Source organism: Furipterus horrens, unplaced genomic scaffold (genome assembly GCF_987537825.1).
Source record: "Furipterus horrens unplaced genomic scaffold, mFurHor1.1.pri manual_scaffold_17, whole genome shotgun sequence".
NCBI classification, from domain to species: Eukaryota; Metazoa; Chordata; class Mammalia; order Chiroptera; family Furipteridae; genus Furipterus; species Furipterus horrens.
The window spans coordinates 96,192,415-96,200,487 of NW_028327187.1; positions in this window are offsets into that span (position 1 = coordinate 96,192,415).

Below are 8,073 nucleotides of genomic sequence, written 5' to 3' on the forward strand. Positions count from 1 at the left end.
TTAGTTTCCTTATTGAAAAACAAGGATTGCTTGGACCTTAACACACAGAAGAGGTATATTCAATAATTAAGCTTCAAATGTTGACAGTAATTTTCACTTAAATATTTTCTCTTTTTTAATAAAGGAAAACTTGTTCCTAAAAAATTGCAAAAGGTTTTATAGAATGTAAAACAGCTTTTATAAACCCATAACTTGATGATATAATTTGGAATGAACTTAAATGCATACAATTTCCTTTAAAGATAATCTAATTATAAAAAGTTATGGAATAATGTTTGGCAAAATCTTTTGATTTAGTTATTCCCTAAATATCCTTCATAAAAACAAGAACAACTTGCATTTGCTCATTAAAAAGGAGTCTGATGCTTCAACTCACTTTGACAATAGTAATTTAACTTGGTTTTTGTTATTTACTCTGATAAACTCAGTGGGTTATATACTCCCCGGATGCTCAATAAATGGTTGCTGTCGGACTGACTGACAGATATGCTTGATCTCCTAAGCACTATTGTAGCCAGGACAAACAGATACACAGTTGCTGAAAGGGAGTAGCTTATACATTTAAGAAGGGAAGGAGGGCAGGGGAGAAGGTGGGAGCTCATCAGCAAGCTGAGACACTAAGTCCCATATGTACCTTTTGAAATTCATGTCTGTTAATTATTTAGAAACATTTGTAGGGAATTAGTGAACCTGAGATACACAAAAAAGTGTGACAGATTACTGATATTTTTAGATAAACAAAATAGGTTTCTTTCTTGGCCCTTTGTTTTCCTCCCAAATATCTTTGTACATTTCAAGAGGCAAGCAAAACTTACTATAGTGCATGCTAGACCCTAGAATATACAAAATATCTGTAATCTTTTGCCATGGGCCAGGATCTGTGCTCTGGCTGTGCCTGTAATGACAGAAAAGACAACTTCTTCCTGAATGAGCTCACAACTCAGTGATACAAGTGAGGTTTCTCTTTGACTTTGGGCACCAATCAATATCAATCATAACTTTCATTCTCTATATTCTCCTGCTCTGAGATCGTGGGGCCTTACTGACGCTAGAGGGACTTCCTTCCCAGAGTTAGCTACTTTTTAAACCACAATAAAGACTCTAGCCCATGTTTTCCTCCTGCTCCCTCTGCCACCTGACTAACTGTGGTACTTCATTATATGGACTAACATGCCATGCTGGGTCTCCTGTTTCAGGAATCTCTGAGTAGAACAAACTTCCTTCTTCATGGCAGTCAAGTCCATGTCTGTGAGTCTTACCATTCTGGATTAAAACAAATCCTGGTCCCTGGCTTGTGAATTGAGCTCCGGCCTGCAAACAAAATGTTGCCAGTTCAATTCCCAGTCAGTGAACATGCACAGGCCAGGTCCCCAGTTGGGGGTGTACAAGAGGCAACTGACAGATATAGCTCTTACACATTGATGTTTCGCTCCCTGTCTTTCTCCTTCTTTTTCCCTCTCTCTAAAAACAAATAAATAAAATCTTTAGGAATAAATAAAACAAATCCTGAGCACCATTAGAATATAACACCACCAAACCATTCTTTGCTTTCAACTAAGGGCTCTGAGGTAATTTGAGGTTGGTGGGGGGCATGAGTGTGGATGGCCAAAGCAACAAGCATCTACAATGCACAGACCGCTGCAGGAATAATGAATTCTTCATAGGTAAAGGAAGGAAAGGGCCATGAAATAAAATTCAAAAGAACTAGACACCCCGTATGTCCAGTGTATAAAAGGCACTAACTTTAAAGGACTTATTAAAAGTAAAGCTGAGTGCCAACCTCTAAATAAATTTCAAGGAATGAGACAGTTTGTGCACATGAGTCAGATTGTATTAATCAATTTTGTTGAATCCATTCTTTGGAAATCATATAGCAAGTTTTTTCAGAGCATGGGTGAAAACATCTGCTCAGAAAATACCAATGGTTGTAGCTGAAAGTACTTGCACTTTGAAGGATTAGGTTGAATTCCAGGATTGAGTTATTTTTATATAGTTTTGAAAATAACTAACATGTTAAGGACTTAAAGATTTGCAGTCACGTATACTGTGGGACCAAATATCAATATTAATTAACATTGTTAAAATGTTTTCAGTGCGCTCAATGTTTTAAAAAATGTTTTTCCTACTCTTTAGGAATAGACATGATTGTGAATGGTGGTTGAATTGAATATGCCTTTTTTTGTACAGAAAGAGCAGTAGTAAAAGAAAGAGGATGATTTTCGTCAGAATGAGTGATAAAAATTCTCCCTTCTCCCAGTATAGAAAATTGCCCATAGTTTCCATGACCCATTTGCATGAAGAACATTTATAATGAAATTATATGCTTAATAGGAGCTAGGATGTAGACCTTCTGACAGCTGGTACTACCAGACCACTTGCTCACCCTTAGCTGCTCCTACCCTCCTCCCATGTGCATGCTTCATGGATGTAATTGAGTAGACAAGGCAGATGCTCTGTGCCTTCATTTTGTTGTTGCTTTCCCCAAACTGATTAAGTCTGTGTATACATACAACATAGTTTCAGACATTATTCAGTTAATAAAACCAATAAAGAAAGCAAACTAACAAGTAGCCTCGAAATTGGCATTATGAAAATTATCAGAAAAAAATGTGTTTACTGTTCAGCATGGAAGTTCACACCATTATGCTTATCATGAGAAAGAATCCCTAGAAATGCTGCAGCTGTGGAAGCTAATTGAAAACCCAGAGTATCTGTACCGTGACAGACATTCATTGACAAAGCCCTGGTGCTGGCCCACTGGTGGGCATGGAGAATGTCTACCACTGTCTTCAAGAACCTTCTTCAGACATTCCATAATCATTATGACTAGCCCCATGGAAAAACACATTTATCAAGGCTATGTGGCAGGTTGTTGACTCCTTTCTTCTGCAGTTGATGTGCAATAGAATAGAATGACATGCATTCTGAAGTTGGAGGTCATATTGCCTAAAGAAGAAATATGCATAACAAAAATATATTGCAAATACAGGAGTGGAATTCTGACTGCTCTATTGTAGCAGCAAACCATCAAGTGTGAAAAGTTAGAAAATAAATTTTCACAGGGATGAAAGGGGCCGTGAAGCCTACCCAGAGAAACTTTAAATGTACTGAGTAATTAAATTGTCCCATGCTCTGTGATAGAGGCTTTACCTCTGTGGTCACATTTTAATCACCACACTAGCCCTACGGGAAATGATAATAACAGCAACAATAATAGTAATAACAAACATTCTTAAGCACTGGCTACGTACCAGGAACTAAGAGTTTTACATATATTAACTCAGTGTGAAATTTTCTCAACAAAGCTGAGTAGTAAGACATGTTAAGATCCCCATTTTAAACTTGAAGAGACTGAGGAACTAGTATAAATAATCCACAGGGTGGGGATTGACTATGAGAGAAGGAGTGAGCTGGATGGATGGGGGGGCAATGGGAGAAAAAGTGGGATAACTGTAATAGGAAAACAATAAAAATAATTTTAAAAATAAATTTGAAGAGACTGAAACATAAAGAATATGTAACATTCCCAATAACAGAAAGTCAGAAACCTAATACATATCATATAAAACAGTTGAGGATTCATTAAGGATAAGGAAACATTTAATCATTATTTCTTCAAATAAGTTCTTGATCCCTTGATCATTCTCTTCTCCTTCTGGTATTCCCATGATGCAGATATTTACACAATGAAATACTACCCAGCCATAAAAAAGAAGAAACGTTTACCCATTTGTAACAGCATGGGTAGACCTGGAGAACATGATGCTAAGTGAAATAAGCCAGTCAAAGAAAAACAAATACCATATGATCTCACTCATATGTGGAATCTAGTGAACAAACTGAAACTAACAAGCAAAATAGAGACAGACTCATAGATAGAAAGAAGGCTGACAGCTATTCGGTGGGGGAGGTTTAGGGGTGGAGGGACTGAGCAAAAAAGAGAAAAGACTCATGGACACGGACAACAGTGTGGTGATTGCAGAGGTGGGGAGTAATGGAAAAATACATTAAAAAATACAAAAGATATTCTTAATACCAATTGAAATATTTTTAGGCTACAAGGGAATAAAGTATTGAGCTGCTGAAAGGAGTCAGACCATTTTCTAAATGGACAATGTTACATTTGTTACCACATGTCCAATAAAAATATTTTGAGAAAGCATTATCTTCATTTTACCAGAAAACAATAAAATTGTAGAAGTCTGAAAAAAGACGATAAGAAAGGATTCAAAATGGAATGAGGTTGATGGCCACCTCCAAAAGTATGAATGGGTGTCATGCAAAGGAAGGATTAGATTGGATCTCTATGGCTTCAAGACTTCTTGCCATGAACAATAAGTGAAGACAGAATCATGTTCTGAATTGCTCAAGATTGAATGCTGCCTCAGGGAACTGGAAACTTCACAACAAGCTCTGCATCACAGGAGGGTTCAAGTAAAATTAGGCAACCACGGGACAGAGTGAGGTGAGGCAAAGAATCCAATCTTTTGAATCTCCATGATCAGGGTTCAAATCTCAGCTTTCCCTTGGGAAAATTACTTAAGCATTCTGTGATCATTCCCTAGTTAATCCAAATGGAACAAATAAAGGTACCTGGCTCACAGATAACGACATTAGCCACATGATAAGCTCAATACAACGCATCACTTGGCAAATATGCTAAGGTCATTATGACAACAGGTTTTATAGTTAGCACGTTTCTAAAGTATGAATTTGTAATATATCTTAACATGATAGATTTTTTCTTATCTTTTATCTTTTTGGTTTTTATGTGGATTTTGTAATTGACAATTCTGTGAGAATTTTATATGTAAGGACAGTACAAAGAGACCAATGGTGAATATATTTAGGAGATTTTTGTTTCTGTGAGAATGAATTCTACCAATTTACTTTATCTCATGATGGGTACAATGGGTATGAGGGGTTTTCTAAATACAGAGGGGATGGTGCCTAACTTTTACTTACTTATTTTGCAGTTTTCCTACTAGTGTGATTCATATGAAGAACATCCTCTTTGAGGATTTGTCTTTTTCTTACATTTGTCTGCTGTGACATATTTTCCCTAAAATACAGCTGCCAGTTTGATCTACATGCTGCGTCAGCTGGAGGGGTAGGAAATGCCTCTCTCAGATTCAACTGGTCCAATGGAGTAGCTTTGATTTTCTTTCCCAGCTGTTGTGGAAATTGGCTGCTCCTTGAGTAGTATTAGAACTAGTTTATGTTTCATAGGATTTAATAGCTCTAGAATTACCAGAAATAGCTGTCATAATAAACATGAAAATGATAGTACTAATTCTTCATGAAGAGACAGACTGTCTTCCACACATTTCATCCCCTATTCTGACAAGTAAAAGCAACTATTGTACAACTATGATTCTAAATTTGCAATCAGGTATTTGAGAAAGTTCTGGAAACGTTAATTCTTTGATTCCTCCCTGCTTTAAATTTTAGTTGCTTCATTTTCTTTATTTTAATTTTCCATTCTCCATTCACTATTTATGTGTATGAACATAATCCCTCACCTCTTCAATTTCACAAAGAACAGATTAGATGCATATGACACCTTCTTCCTGTGCTAAATATGGTCTATTGCTAGGGAAAATAAAATGAGAAAACAGGGACTAGAGAAAAAAGGAATGTAGATTTATGGTGAGTTGCCAGTTATTTCATCCATTGCTCTCTCAGCAACTCCAAGCCACCCAAAGCTATTTACTCTTCTTTTCAATCCCTTCCAATCTCACAAGGTTGATTTGAACTTCAAAATACTTTCTTTAATGGACTATAAAAATCTAATTTTTTAAAACAAAGATAAAGCTTTTCATTTTCTAGTAATGAACCAAAAGTCCTATGTAGAAATAATCACATGGAAAATATAACATAAAAAATTAAAATTACATAGAAAATAGTTGTATCTGAGATGCCCATCATTTGGGGGAGAAAATTATTCACTGTTCTCTGGAGAGTTTGAATGGAAGATGATACCTCTGTAAACAAATGAAACACAAAGTTTTTCCCAATTCTTATTAAAAGTTGTCCTGTCCTTAATTACAATTCTGCCTCCAATCTGGCCCTCTGTTATCAGTAATTTAATCCTTTTTGCATTAATTCATATTCTCTGAGTTGACCCTATTTATTCAGCCCCAAAACATCCCAGTGAATCTTGCTTCCTGGACTCTTCCCCCCACTCTCAAACCTGAATCACAGAAAAAGTTTAAAATAACGTAAATGCTATTTCTGCTCATCCATATTTAGACACAATTTTAACCTACTTCCTTCTGACCTTGATGAAAGCAGTCTCTTTATCTTTGATGAATTTACTTAAGACAAGTAGGGAGTCACAAATTCTTTCAACCTGACATTGGGCAACTACATAACCTTTGGAAAGAAATGGAGATCTATTGATATCCTGAAAGTTATAAAAAGAAAATCCCAATCACTTGGTGTTGCCTTTTCCTTACCAACAAAGACTCCAACTTGGACCTAGAACAATGGCTGCCACAAGACCTTGAAGAATTTGCACACTCCCCCAGGACACTAGCTTTCCTCATTCACCCTTAGTTATTTTAAAATTCACTTATTAAGGCCTTATGTGCCTGTACCTTGTTTTGGTTTGCTACAAAAGAATGTGAAGAGAAGCAGTCACCATTTTGGGCATTTATAATACCAGATGGACCCCACTGTTGACCTCTACCAAAGTTATTTTAACTGACGTGAATTTTTTTCTCTCTCTTTGTCCTTCAGTTCTGTTGATTTTTACACTCAAAGTCTTTGTTTGAATATGGTCACCCAAGCTGATTGTTTTAATGGTGCCAGGTGGCATGGCTGAGTGCTTGACCTCCTTTGCATTAAAAAAGTTTTATTTGCACTGAGCCAGCAAGCCTTCTATTCCAGAACCAAATGAAGAGCTGAACAGGCACAGGACACTTGGCCTTTTTATAACCATCTGGTTCAAGTCACTTTCAACTGTATCAAATCTGTCCCCACCTGTGAATTTATCTTCTAGGGCAGCCAGGCTTTCCTTGAATCAGTGCCAAGTTTAGCTTTCACATCTGACAAGGATGCTTTCAGCCAACTGACATCCCTCTCACAGCAAATGCAAACTTGTTTAAGTAATTGTAAGAGCCAGAAGAGACTTTGTTTACAAATTGCTTTATAAATATACAGTACATACAATTTGGCGGTTGATAGTGTTAAATAGAAAACACAACTAACTTTCATTCTTTGGGGTAGAGTTGTCATCTCTGTGAAATCCTATATCCCATGAGAAGACACAATTACATCTGACTGCTTTCGTATTAGAAATGTTCATTTTCTATCTATACTGTAATAAATTCTCTACACACGCTAAAAGCAGATACAGAGCAGTGGTAGATTACGATTAAAGGTCTAAGGTCAAAGCTAGGGCTCAAAAGTAAATGGTTTAATCATGGCTGAAGAATCTTGTCTTTTCACAACATTAGCAATTTCAGTACTTACTTTGACATATCACCATAGTTTTGTTGTCTCCCTCTCATGTTTATTCATATCTTTTGAAAATGTTTATTTTACGGTGCTAAGAATAGCAGCACTGTTTATTCTTTGATAATTCATAGTTGCCTCAATATTTATAAGATTATATGCATTGTTTTGCATTCGATCAGTTTTAAAACTTTAGAGCTCAGGGCTAAATCTTATATTACTGTGACTGAGAGTAAAGAATGCCAAAGTATCCATATTTGAGGGAAATATTTTTAAAAATTTATTTCTCAAGCTGGCAATTAAAATAACAAAGGATAAACAAACAAAAGGCACAATCAGTTATAATACTCAGGGTGGACAAGATTCATGATAATGAGTTATTTAATAGTACTCATTAATCTGAATGTTCTCCAGTTACATTTTATATCACTCTCTGCTTATTTTATAATCCTTGTCAGTGTTTGTCATTACTTATTTGACTTTCTGTCTTCCACACAAGCAAGTAAGCATCATGAAGGTCTAGGCTGCAACTCTATTGTTGACAATTAAAAGAGTTTCTTGGATGTCATATGTTCTCAACAAATATTTTTGAATGAATGAATAAATGGAAGAATG